This window comes from Phyllostomus discolor, chromosome 3, assembly GCF_004126475.2.
Source record: "Phyllostomus discolor isolate MPI-MPIP mPhyDis1 chromosome 3, mPhyDis1.pri.v3, whole genome shotgun sequence".
Lineage (NCBI taxonomy): Eukaryota > Metazoa > Chordata > Mammalia > Chiroptera > Phyllostomidae > Phyllostomus > Phyllostomus discolor.
The window spans coordinates 181,188,286-181,202,712 of NC_040905.2; the positions used below are offsets into that span (position 1 = coordinate 181,188,286).

At 42.0% G+C, this 14,427-nt stretch overlaps 1 pseudogene; it reads left to right on the forward strand.

The window, feature by feature from the left end:
• The first annotated feature begins 2,574 nt into the window (after nucleotides 1-2,574).
• On the forward strand, nucleotides 2,575-3,151 carry LOC114511733 (annotated as a pseudogene).
• The last annotated feature ends 11,276 nt before the right edge of the window (nucleotides 3,152-14,427 follow it).

Genomic DNA, 14,427 nt, shown 5'->3' on the forward strand with positions numbered 1-14,427 from the left:
AACATTGCCAAAGAGCGGAGCAGACGTAATGGGCCTGAAAATTAGAAGCAAAACCCAAACAAAAACCCCAATAACTCTAGATCCAACTCTTACATTGTTCTTTTAATTGTGTTTTGTTTTATTACCTTGCATTTTTTAAATGCCATGCATTCTTAGCACAGAAAATAGAGACAAGCAAAAGGGACATTTTTCTATTTAGACCTGCATCCCCCAGAATGGCATATTTGTACCTGTCCTTCAAGGCTCTTTTTCCTGGTGGGCACACATGCATGTAGATAATATTTTTTCAAGAATGGACACCTGAAGCATGTGCTGTTTTGTTACCCACCATAGCTTAGGTCTGTGGTTCTCAAACGTGGTTACATATTGTCATCACCTGGGGAGATTTTTAAGACCTGGGTAGACAGGCCTCATTCCTTATGACTAAATTGAAATTTCTGGAATGAGAACAAGACATCAGTATTTTTTAAAGCTCCCTAATGTATCCAAGGTACAAACAAGTTTGAGGACAACAGTCTTATGAAAGGGAGCCGACTATGCCACTCCAAAATTCGCATATGCATCTTTGACAGAAGGATTATTTTGAGAAAATGCAGACACAGGGGAAGCTCTGAAAACAGAGTAGCAGTTACCATTGACTAAGGAACATTTGCATTTATAAGGGAAATCTCCATTTCTAGGAGACTTTGGGCTGTCAGCAGTAGCAAAAAATATCCCTCTCCATACCAGAAAGAGAAGGATGACTCTAAATCTCCAAAACCTCCTATCAGTGGAGAAAGCACCATTTAAATCTGCATCAACTTTAACCTTGTTGGCTGTGCTTCGCCTGGTTACCTCCCATAATTGGCCTCCCTCCCCAACATTTTTGTTTTGTCTTTTACCGAAGATGGTATTTAAGGTGATGACTCGAGCCATTTTGGGGAGAGTTACTCAGTTTTCCTGGGTATTACCCATGAACCCAGGAGGTACACATTACTAAACTTATGTTTGTTTTTCTCCTGTCAGTCTCTTTTATTACAGGGGGACTCAGCCAAGAACCTAGGGGGGTGATGGGAAGATTATGTTTTCTCCCCTGCACTTGCATAAACTGGGAGTGAGATTAGGTTTGGGGTGACAGAGGACAGTGGTTATCAAACTTTGTTGGGTATCAGGGTCACCTGGGGAACTTGGCAAGCATATGCATGCGCACATAGTCCCAGGTTCTCTCTCCTACTTCCATGAGCCTTGGATTCTGTGTTCTTTATTAGTTCTCTAGGCAATTCCCATACACACCAAGTTGGAGAGCCACAAGTGTAAGTGACCAATCTCCTCTCGTGTGATCGCCTCGTAGGTGATCTGCTCCTTTCTCATGCCCATGTAGCCCCATGTGGCTATATCAAAGCTGTAGCCGCGTGGGGCTATTGAGCACTTGAACTGTGGCCAGTTCAAACTGAGAGGTGCTGCAAATGTAAAATGAACACAGGATTTCAAAGATTTAGTGCACATTTAAACCATAGTATTTTGGCTATATTGGGTTCCTTTCTTTTCCTTCCCCCTCCCCCCAATATGGCTACTGGGAAATTTAAATTACATATTTGGCTCACTTTATATTTCTGTAAGACAGGCTGCTCTAGGGAACAGCCTGTCTTACAGCCTATGTGCATTCACTACTGTCTTTCCAGCACTTAGCTCAGCAATACGGCATCAAATAGGCATTCCATCAATATTTTTTTGAAAATGAGTCAATGAATTAATGGATGAACACAGATATGGCACCTCAAGCATTCACAATGTTATTCTACAGACAAAAAAAATAAAGGAGACACTTTTGGAAAATAGATGCTATTCTTGTTTGAATTCCCCTGAAGATGACCCTGAGACAAGGATTCAAGTGCAAGCAATTTGCTAGGGAGGGGATGCCAAAAACACTGTCGGAGAGTAGAGAAGTGAAGCTGGGAAGAGAAGGAGACCAATAAAGGCTGTTTTCTCAAGCCCATTCCACTATGGGCAACTGGAGTTTGATCTTTCTAGGGAATTTTAAGGGACAGGTCAGATTATGTGCCTCAGAGATACCTTCTTGGACCAGGGTGAGGGAGCCAGAGTATTTACATACCATTTACTATGAGGGCTTCTGGGAGGGCTGCATGTGTTAATCCCAGGCTTTCTGTTCTGCTGGGCAGAGCACACAGAGAAAACCTTCAGCAGAGATACCAGTACTAGAAGACAGCATGTGCTAAAGTGGTATTGCTGAGGGGACAGGGATATAGTCAGTGACAACTAATTATAGTTTCTTTCTAAACAAGCCTATTAATCCTATTACCTGATCATTAAAATTGGTACCACCATTGCATAGCTCTACACATCTCCCAAGATGGTCAGTAAAGCTCCTTTGTGGTCCCTTGCCAGCTCCTGCCTTGTTGATCCCACTTCTTCCTCTGCCATCCTGTCCTAGACGTGCCAAAGAGATGAGGCAAAGAGGCTACCAGGGATGAGCCCAGTGTGCCTTCATTACAAGTTACTCAACTTGAGGGATCTGACAAGCTCTAGAGAGACAAGGGCCTCTTCCAAGGCCTGGTGTTCATCAAGGAGAAGGCCATGTTCAATGTGAGCACCAAGATCGTGAAGGCAGGTGAGAAGCAAGACAAATTCAAGCATAACATCTCTGAGGCTCTGCTGGAGATGAACCCAGACCTCAAGGCCCAGCTATGGGAACTGAATATCACAGTGGCTAAGGAAACTGAAGTTGATGGCAGTAGAAAGGCTATTATAATCTTTGTTCCTGTTCCTCAACTGAAGTCTTTCCAGAAAATCAAAGTCCAGTGATATGCGAGTTGGAGAAAAAGTTTGGTGGGAAGCACATTGTCTTTATTGCTCCAAGGAGAATTCTGGCTAAGCTAGCTTGAAAAAGCTATACAAAGAATAAGCACAAGCATCCTGGAAACTGCACTCTGGCAGCTGTTCACAATACGACCCTGGGGGACTTGGTTTTCCCTAGTGAATTGTGGGCAAGAGAATCCCCATGAAACTGAGTGGCAGCAGCTCACAAAGGTCCATTTGGACAAAGCCCAGCAGAACAACATGTAGCACAAGGCTGAAACCTTTCCTGGTGTCCACTGTATAAGAAGCTCAGGGGGAGGGTATCAATTTTGAATTCCCAGAGTTTCTGTTGTAAACAAAAATGACTATATTAAATATTGTTCTTTCAAAAAGAAAGCATTGCCCAAGTTGTTTAAAGATAGTCTCAGCTCCTCTGTCACTGAATCCACAGCTCTGTCCTCCATCTCCTGCTAGCTCACTCTCCATAGATGTTGGTAGACATGTAACAACTTCCTTCTTCTGTTGATAATGATGATGATGATGATGCAAGCTCATTCTTGTCTTTATATTGCCCACAATACATGCACATGGGCATGAATGGTAGCAGCTGAGTATTTTAATGAAGAGTCTGAAATTTCCAGTTTCAGAAAATATAACTTCACTCAGTATTAAATCATTTTACAGAAGCCACACCGTAGTGGTTCTGTTTGAGGAGGTTAATTTAGTCTTGATCTAATTTGAAATGAATCAGGAGAGGCTTCAGAATAATTTCCTTAAGCACAGCGGAGCAAGGCAAATAAGACAAAAGTTGAAAACAAACTGAAAATGAGAAATGGCTATTTTAAAGGGAATTGAATTCAAAGTACTCCCAAGTTTTTTTTCAGTACATTTAAATCTGCTCAACACCATAAAAACGTACCTGTGTTTTCCAGGAACAGTTCGTTTCAGGCAAGGACTTGGATTCATCCAGAAGACATCGGCCAAACCACTGTCACAACCTGTCATTGCGGGTTGTCATTGGGGGCAAGCTCCTGTCCCCAATCTAACATGCTGGAATTTATTTCCCCCCTCTGGAATCCAGGTAGCCTAAAAAGTTAGGGTATTTAATTAAAATCTTGTTATACATAAGCAGATTATTTGATTTAAATAGATGAGAGATAATTGTATAAATCCTGGAAATAGTTGAGACACCACCACATTAAACATTACACTGGATGTTCTAATAAAAATACTACAAATTTAAAAGGGCCCCCAATTCACTCTTCCTTCTTTACTTAGCGAACGCAGACGGAACTTCAAGGGTTGGCAAACACAGGTGTCTACAGTCAGGTGTGTTGGGTAACAGCCCTGTCTGGGCCAACGGCCCCCATGAGGCTCTACACACTTGTGTCCATTAAGGAATATGAGCTTTGCGTTTTCAAATCTACTGATTTTACAAGAGAAGCTGAATCCTCAAATTTTTGTGAGAAGTGTTCTTTTTTAAACATTGGCAATTAATTTTTTAAAATTTAAAATACTGTACAGACCCAAATATAAAGGGCTGAGCAGAGGGCAGGCGAGTTGGGACTTGGACCTACCATGGAGCAGATACAGCTCTGGACTCTGACGGGATTGCTACAGAGACCCACACGGTACCCCCGTCCCCCAGCAGCGTGTTACCCGGGATGATGCATACAACTAAAAGTCTCATCCAAAGGGAAAAAAGGTAGGCATGGAGTGGGGTGTGTTTGGCAAGGTTCTCCAGAGAAACAGAACCAATAGGTTCTCCTCCTATCAGTTCTGTATATAGATGAGAGAGAGACAGAGAGATGTATGATTTATTTTAAGGATGTGATGTGGGGCCTGACAGGTCTGTGAATAGGGCAGGCCGGCAGGTGGGAAATGCAGGCAGAAGTCAATGCTGTAGTCCTGAGGCAGGATTTCTTCTTTTCCGAGAAACCCCAGTTTTTTTCTCTTAGGACCCTCAACTGACTGGGTGAGGTCCACCCACATTACCAGGGTAATAAATAGCCTTTACGTAAAGTCAACTGAGCATGGATGTTAGCCACTTCTACAAATACCGTCATTCAGCAGTAGATTTGTGTTTGACTGAGTGACTCTGTACTACCGTCCAGCCAAGGTGACACATACAACTACCTATACCATTAGATAATTGGGATAAATTCTGTAAGAGAGGTACAAAACATTACTGCATGAGTTCAGAAGGATGAAACATTAGAGAGTGTTAAAGGGTTAAAAAATAATCCTCATGATAAAAGACTAGAAAAATACTTCTCAATAGAAAAGACCAAAAAAAATGTTACTAATCAATAATATCCAAGCACCTTAGTTGTTACTATGTAATATTTTGTTTAATCTTCTTAACTCACCCTAATGGGATATCAATTATCATTAACCCCGTAAAAAACTGTACAATATAAATGAAACCACTTTAAAATGTGGACTGGGAGCTGCTATTCCAGAGGAACTGCCTTGCATGTTTTACGCCTCAAATCTTTGGACTGCTAAAACAGAGTGAAATAACCTTGGACTAAAGCAACATTATGTCCTAAAGGACTATTTGCAAAGATAACAAGAAAACAGATATTATGACTATTAGACCGAATATTTAAAACATTCTTTAGAATTAGTGTCACTGTGTTAGCTTATCTGCACCGAGAACAATGCCTTTCTTCTTCGATGCAGTTGTTCCCCTTCCCCATCTAATGAGTCCCCCCTGCCTTTGTCTCCTAATCGGAACACCATTGCGGTTTCTGCCTGAATCAGTGCTTCCCAAATAGCTATTCTTTTTGATCCCAAATAAATACCTGTTGCCTAACTTTGGTCTCTTGTTTTTAGGTGAACACCCCCATTTTGTAGATGGAACCCCAAATCCCAATGTCTTTAATATCATGTAACTACAAAGTGATGAGGATGGGACTCAGATTCAGGCACCTAAAATCCTCAGAGCCTTAACCATGACTTACACCACATCTCCAATGAACACATACCCCATACAGGACCTCACCAATTCTCACAAAAAAACCATGAGAGAGGTATTATCATTACTCCTACTTGATAAAGGGAGAAACTGAGTCTTGAAGTACAAGATGGCAGTGCAAGTCAGATCCTGGTGTATCTGATTCTGAACCTGTGCTCTGATCACCACCCCACCCCCCATACACACCTAGGGTGAATGTGTCCAGTGGCCTGGTTTGTATTCAAACGTGACAGGCGAAAGGAGTGGGACAAAGTGTTGGTAGAACATTGGAAGTCACTTCATGATTGTCCGTCAGGGAAATACACACCTCAGCTGGAGAAAGTATCATTTCTCCATGGAGATCCTGCTGCTTTCAACACTGACCTCCCTGAAGACCAGAGATAAGGTTATAATCCTTAAATGGGAATGTCTATCGAGACTCTGAAGTTTGATTATTGATTGGCAAGAATAACAACACAGCACTTGCTGCCCACACAGAAACAACAGCAAAGTTGGCTTCTCTTCCACAAAAATATTTCCTTGGCATTCTCTTAGCTACATATTTTTGAGCAAAAAATTAAACATACACTGCAAACCATGCCTTCGTTTCTTGGGTATAGAATAGATTCATTTCAATCGAACTTCAAAGGAGCAACCACTTTCCTAGGCCTCTTTCCTGGGCCACTTTGAGACACGCCTACACTATTTTATCCTTTTCCATCTCGGAGTTATTTTTTCCCACCTCAGACTGTAGAGTATGTGAGAAATCTGTACCATTCTATTTTTGCTGAGTACTGAATTTTGAACTCATAAATTGTCATCTATTCAATTGTTATCCTTTCTCTAGACCTTTATGCTAAAGTCAACACCAGGCCTTACTTCCTCCGGTGGTCACAGCGCTAACATGAGATGCAGGGAGATGATTAGCTCTTGTCTAAGGCTAAATGATGCCCTTCAAGACTAAGTATTATTTTCATTGTAATTATCCTCTATACTAGTAATCACCCAGCCTCTCATAATTTTATGTGATGGTCATGATATCACAGATCAAATAATAAAATTAAAATCTATATTCATTGAGCCCTACTATGTGCCAAGCACCAGACTCTACACACATTTAAAATTCACAACAACCCTATGAGGTAGATACTAATTGTTGTCCCCATTTTTCTTTTTTTTAATCTTTAAAAAAATTAGTTTTATTTTTCAATTATAATTGACACTCAGTATATGTCCCCATTTTTCTAAAGAGAAAACTGAGACACAGGGGTATCCGCAGCTGGCCTGTGTTTGCACAGGGCTGGAGCTGAGATCCACAACAAAGCATCTAACTGCACAAACCATCTGTGGTTGTAACGTGAACAACTCCCACAAAAAAATAGTGAGGTTTTATTTTCTTGTTTTACTCTTCCTTTTTGGGCATTAAAAACAACATTCTATGGCAGAACAAATAAACACAAGCATTCCAAGGGGAAATACTGTGAATAAGTAGGTGGCCTTACCCACCATTCAGGGGAGGTGCCGGCAAAGAGGTGAGCCATGCATTTACTTCTGAGAATCAGCTGTCACATGGAAGGTAAAGATTTGGGAGGCCCCTCACCCAAACCACCAGACCTGAAGGACCCTAGTAGGATTTCTCTGATATTGCCAACTTTATGAGAAATGGTAGACATGGAGCCTGGCACCTGCCTCAGTCTGTTCAGGCTGCTGTAACAAAATACCATAGACTGGGCAGCTTAGAAACAACTGAAATTTATTGCTCACAGTTCTGGGAGCTGGAAGCCCGAGATCATGCTGCCAGGAGGGTGGAGTTCTGGTGAAAGCCGTCTCCAGGTTGTGGAATGCAACTTTCTACAGTGTCCTCACACGATGGAAGGAGAGGAAGCTCTCCCAGGTCTCCTCTATCAGGACACTAATACTGTTCATGTGGGTCCCATCCTCATGACCTAATCACCCCCAAAAGACCCCTCCCAATACCATCACATATAAATTGGTGGGGCGTGGGAAGAGTACAAATATTCAGTCCACAGCAACACTCAACCCAATTTTCTGTTTTTACCAAAGTGACAACAGACATCTAAAGTGGCAAGGGGCACATCCAGACCCACAAAGTTTGGGGTAAAAAAACTAGAACCATTTATCCAGTTAACCAATTTCTCTGCATTTCATGGCCCAAGTTAAACGCAGAGACAAGAATATCAGTGTAGCACACGTTCCCTCTCCATGTGGCACTGCAGAAGGTTTTAGTGATATCTCGGCACCTCCAAGTCTCTGTTAACTGGAACTTCTATAAAAGATGCTCATAACTGTGGTTGGTGCAGTTTTGCTGTTATACAATCTATTTTATTCCATCTCTCCCTGTGGTATTTTGTTTTATATCTCCTAACCTTGAGAAGGCTTGTTAACCAGAGCGGCCAGGCTAAAGCAGGAGCAGTTAAAAGTCAACAGAAATGAATCATCTAGTCCCTTCAGAATGGGTTCTAGTATAACTGGAAGAAAGCTGGCCAGAAATAACAACAGAGAAAATAGCTATAATACAGCATTAAGGTCTCTCAGGCAGAGAAATATAATTTTTTTGGTTTCATGCAGAGGGAAACCTTCCTTAAGCTTAGGTATGAAAGCTTAGTAAGTGTACCTTCCCCATAGTTAAAGCTGCAGAACTCAGTCTCATTTGAAGAAATAGTTGGAAAGAGGGTGGCAGAGCCCCACAAAAGAATCCAGGTGATGCTGAAGATGTAACACCAGGTAAGCAGAGGTTGTCCTTTAAGAAGCTCTGGAGACCCAGGCTGAGGGTGTGGGGTAGGCTGGAGTTCCTGGGACTCTGAGCCGAGGAGATAGGCCTGCAGGGGGGTCTGTTGGTTTTGAAATCAACACTCCAGCTAGGGCCAGGGGTCCCACAGGGGGCTGACAGCTAAGGGTTTTCTGCCAGGAGCACTCCCAGCAGTTGGAATCATCAGCCCTTCATTCCAAAAGGGGGATCTAGGGGACACATCACAGCACCAGCCCAGGGCCATGAACACGCTCCCTTCCTGGGAACCAGGCCTTGCAAGACAAGGTGTCAGGGCTGCCATCCCAACACTGGGGTCAGGGCATGACTCCCATCTGAGAAGCACAGGAAGGCAGAGGGTCTGTGCTTCACAACAGAGCACCAACTAGAGTCAAGGCCAGGCCTTTGACAGGGTCAGCTCAAGCAGAAGGCGCCTACAAGGGGGCGATGCAAGGACTAAGGGTGCAACATGAGGCCTGTGTCCTGCTGCCCTCTCTCCTAGGCCAGCTTGGTAGTAAGGAGTCACACAGAGGCCCCTAGAAACCCACAGGACTGGCTGGGACACAGACTCAGTCTGGGGAGCGCAGCTAAATGGAGAGTTGCTGGGCAAGCGAAAGTAGATTACTGACACTGGGTGAGGAGAGGGGCAAGGCTGGCAGGGGTGGGGCTGTGAGTGGGGCAAGGGGGCATGTCTCAGTCTCACTGGCTTTAAGGAGATCAGGAAGGCAGGAGAAATGTGGGTGGAGGAATGGAAAGTAAGTAATTAATCATACTTTACATATGCAGGCTATTTTATAGTTTATAAAACTCTGTGTATGTGAGAGAGAGAGAGACCCCCTTTTGCTAGTTCTGTCCCTAGAATATTTTTATAAAATATGTTATCTATGAATGAATGTGATAAATCCTTATAACACAGCTGAGAAATACCCATTCTCTCCCTCTCTCTCTCTCTCTCTCTCTCTCTCTCTCTCTCTCTCTCTCTTCCCCCCACCATCTCCCCACCCCAGCCCCATCTCAAGCTTCTTCAGTTATGAGCACTGAGTGTCTGGAGTATGTGGTTTTTGAGGTGGCTGAGCCACAGCAGATTTCCTTGTCCAAGTGACCCATCTGGTCCAGGAAGATGCCTCTAATAGTCCCTTCATCTCTCTCCCCCTCACCATTTCTTTGGAGACTCACCAAAACTGCAAAGATGGCAAGATCACGTCACTACTTTGACAATGACATTCTTTAATGTTTAGCCAAACCAGCCATGGCATTGTCAGCAACAACCTCTTCTCCTAGGAAGTTTCTCCTTGTGCCTGGTCTGCAGGATTGAAGTATGCGTCTTGTGTCAGAAAACATAAAATAGCAAAGGATAAGATCTCAGCAGTCATAACTGCCAATCAAACGTGACTCCACAAGAGGTGACATTAGGAAAGAAACTGGGTGTCTACCCTGCTAACCACATCCCCTTGTTGTGGGACCCAAGCATAAATAAAAGGTAACTCACAGGACTGCCTACTGAAGTGAAGGGTGGACTGCATACATCCCCAACACTGTAGACTGGATTGAGTGCCTCACAAGGAAGGCAGGACAGTAGAAAGTCATATACACACAACCCAAGGGGCTGATTGAAACTTCCATTGCCAGCTGCTCACAAGTGGTTCTTGGAGGTCACATCCTAATTATCCTAACAGGTGAAACAGAGTCCTTCAATGCCAATAAACAAATGCTTTATTCAGGTATTTGCATGCTCATAACTATTGAGGATGTCCTTGCGCAAGGCAGCATCTTGCTGTTTAGTTTCAGTGTACAGTGCCTAATTAGTGGCCTTGCTCCAGGATAAGCACATCATGTTTTCAATAAAATAATGAAAAGCTTTTGGGGGAAAAATGTATCTTGCACATCATTACACTTGAAGTTGTCCTTCAACACAAAATTGTGAACAATTATTATTTTTTTTATATTCCAAGTTCCAAGAAGATTATTGGAATATTTATTTTCCAATAAATATTTTTGTTATTTTATTTTATTTTATTTTAATCATTGTTCAAATACAGTTTTCTCCCTTTTACTCCCAATCCAGCCCCCCCAACCCACCCCACTTCCCTCCCATTACCACCCTCCCCCTAGTTTTTGTCCATGTGTCCTTTAAGTTTGTTCCTGTGAACCCTTCCCAATGTCCCCTGAAATTCCCTCTTCTCTTCTCTATGGTCACTGTCAGCCTGTCCTCTATTTCAGTGTCTTTGGTTATATTTTGCTTGTTTCTTTGTTTTGTTGTTTAGGTTCCTGTTAAAGGTGAGATCATATGGTATTTGTCTTTCACTGCCTGGCTTGTTTCGCTTAGCATAATGTTTTCCAGCTCCATCCAAGCTGTTGCAAAGGGTAGGAGCTCCTTCTTTCTTTCTTCTGCATAGAATTCCATTGTGTAAATGTACCATAGTTTTTTGATCCATTCATTTATTGATGGGCATCTTGGTTGCTTCCAGCATCTAGCCATTGTAAATTGTGCTGCTATGAACATTGGGATGCATAGGTTCTTTTGGATTGGTGTTTTAGTATTCTTAGGATAGAGTCCCAGCAGTGGAATTGCAGGGTCAAAAGGCAGATCCATTTTTAATTTTCTGAGGAAGTTCCATACTGCTTTCCATAGTGGTTGTACCAGTCTGCAATCCCACCAACAGTGCCATAGGACCCCTTTTCTCCACAACCCCTCCAACACTTGTTGTTTGTTGCTTTGTTTATGATGGCCATTCTGTCTGGTGTGAAGTGGTATCTCATTGTGGTTTTAATTTGCATCTCTCTGATAGCTAGCGATATTGACCATCGTCTCATGTGTCTTTGGATTTTCTGTATGTCCTCCTTGGAGAAGTGTCTGTTCAAGTCCTTTGCCCATTTTTTAATTGGATTCCTTGTCTTCTTACAGTGCAGTCGTGTAAGTTCTTTATGTATTTTGGAGATTAAACCCTTGTCTGAGGTATCATTGGCAAATATGTTTTTCCATACAGTTGGTTCTCTTTTAATTTTGATACTGTTTTCTTTAGCTGTGCAAAAGCTTTTAATTTTGATGAGGTCCCATTTGTTTATTCTTTCCTTTATGTCCCTTGCTCTAGGGGACAAGTCAGTAAAAAAGTTTCTGTGTGAAATATCTGACATTTTCCTACCTACGTTCTCCTCTAGGACTTTAATAGTGTCACATTTTATATTTAAGTCTTTTATCCACCTTTGTGAACAATTATTTTTTAAAAATTATGGTAGTAACAATGGATGAGACCGTTAATTCTGTAGTTTCTCTGATAACTGTTTCAACCATCCCTCAGAATTTTTAAGAAAATGCTTTAACTATAAATTAAATGTGACATACGGTATGTTCTATCACATCAGAGCAGTATTCACCTTCATTTTTACCTTCATTTTCAAAATTCATTTTCAAGAATTTCAAAAGCACAATCTATCCTACTCTGGATGGATAAAATTCTGCAATTCTTTAATTGTTTTTAACAGCTTTTGTGACATTTGCTTATTTTTAAAAAATATTTTATTTATTTATTTTTAGAGAGGGAGGAGGGAGAAAAAGAGGGAAAGAAACATCAATCAGCTACCTCTTGCATATGCCCGGACTGGGAATGGAACCCCCAACCTAGGCATGTGCCCTGACAGGGAATTGAACCAGCAAGCTTTTGCTTTGCTGGACTATGCCCAACCCACTGAGCCACACCTGTCAGGGCAAGAAATTCACTTGCCTTAACTGTCCGGTTCCGTGACATTCAGAACATTGTGCAATTTCCTTTAAAAGTGAGTATCCCTGGTAAAATTGTGTATAGAGTTTCTCCCAATTGTGTGAATCATTTCCAATTTAGGTACTTTGGTTGTTCCTGTATCTAGGTTACTCATTTGTGCAGAACTCCAAGTTCTTGCTAGCTAGAAGTTGAAAGCCCTGGGTTTCCTCCATGACAGATTTGAACAAATATTTGGTTGCTCTGCATTGTAATCGTAATGCTGAGAAATCCTCCTATTTAACACCACAAAACCTTCCAAGGGCAGGCCGTGGTATGTTAAATATTTGAACGTCTGTTTATAAGTCTGTCTTGCTGCAATCATATTTCAAGTGGTTTATTTCACTGTCAAAATACAATGCATTTAGTCATCATTAAATACATTTTGCTCTGCTTTTTGGCAGATGTGCAGCCTATGAGTCTTTGGAAAGATTGCCACAAAGCATATTTAAAGGTGCTATAGAGTTTGCGCTTATGAACACCTGTGCATTCATGTGCTTAAACAGCTCACAATGCATATTAGAAGAAGCCAGCTGATGTAATTTAGCACTACTGTGATCTGCTTGGAAAATATATAGAACTGTTATGCTTTCAATTAACATATATTTAATCAAAAGGAAAGAAGGAAAAGTGGGAAGGAGAGAGGGGAGAAGAAGGAAGGGTGGGAAGGAGAGAGGGAGGGAGGGAGGCGGGGAGGGAGAAAAGGAGGAAAGAAGGAAGGGCAGAAAGGAAGGAAGGCAAGCCTAGGAAAGAAAAATATTAATATTTGGCAATTTTAATTAAAAGCTGTGTGGAGGACACTCAAATATAAGGCACATTCCTGAGGAAGCAAACTCTGCATTGAGAGATGAGATCGTCGGACACGGCATAATAAAGACTGTACAAGGTAACACATATATGGGAGTAAACTGCAGAGAAAGAGCTGAAGGGTCAGAGCAGTTCAGAGAAGAGAGCTCAATGCAGACCATAAATATTAAAGAAATTTTCATGTAGGAAACAGGACAACAGCTGGACTTAAGGAATGCTTAATATTCTTAAGAGAAAGTTTCCAAATTTGGGGATATTCTGGTACATACGGGCACAATTTTGAGAAAGTGGCATAACCTATATTTATATCCACCTAAATTCACTCAGATATAGCACATAAATAGAAATGGATCCATATGGCTAAGTGCAGAACAATGGAACTGAAAGATACAAAAAGTAGTTTGCCTGCTTCTAGTGTTCCCAGCTGTGCTTCCGTTCCTGGGAAAAAGGGAGGTTGATAACCTGGCTCACCGAGTTCCTGACTCAGAGCACAACCCCCCACATTAGGGTGTTCCAGGCCTGAGAAACCGTGCTAAAGGGAAGCCCTTTAGCTCTGCTTACTTTTCAATTCCCCAAGGTCATCTGACCATCGAACACACTTTCCCACAGGATACACCTGTTACACGGAATGCACATGTCAAGGAACTGAATTCCATGGAACACAGATGGGGAAGTAGTAACCCACAACAATAAAATTAAAAAGCATTTAGATTTTTTAAAATGGGCCGCAGACCTTCACAGACACCTCACCAAAGAAGTATACAGATCACAAATAGACATGTGAAAAGGTATCTACATCATATGTCACCAGGGAACTGCAAATTAAAGCAACAATGAGGTAAAACTACACACCTATCTGAATGGCCACAACACTGACAACACCAAATGCTGACAAGACATGGAGCATCGGAAACACTCACGTGTTGCTGCTGCAAATGCAACGTGGTATCGCCCTTTTGGAATACAGCTTGGAAACTTCTTACAGAACTAAGTGGGATCTGGCAACCATGATCCTTGGTATTTACCCAAAGGAAGTAAAAATTTCTGTTCCCGCAACAGCCCGCATGTAGATGTTTGTAGCAGTTTTATTCATAATTGCCAAAACTTTGGAAGCAACCAAGATGACTCTCAGTAGGTGAACAGATAAATAAACTGTGGTACATCCAGTCAATGAAATAATATTCAGTGATAAATAAGTATAGGCTATCAAGCCATGAAAGGACATGGAGAAGGCTAGATGCTGTATGATTCCAATGATCTGACATCGGGAAAAGGCAGAACTATGGAGACAGTGAAAAGATCTGTGGTTGCCAGGGGTTGGTGGGGAGGGAGAGGTGAACTAA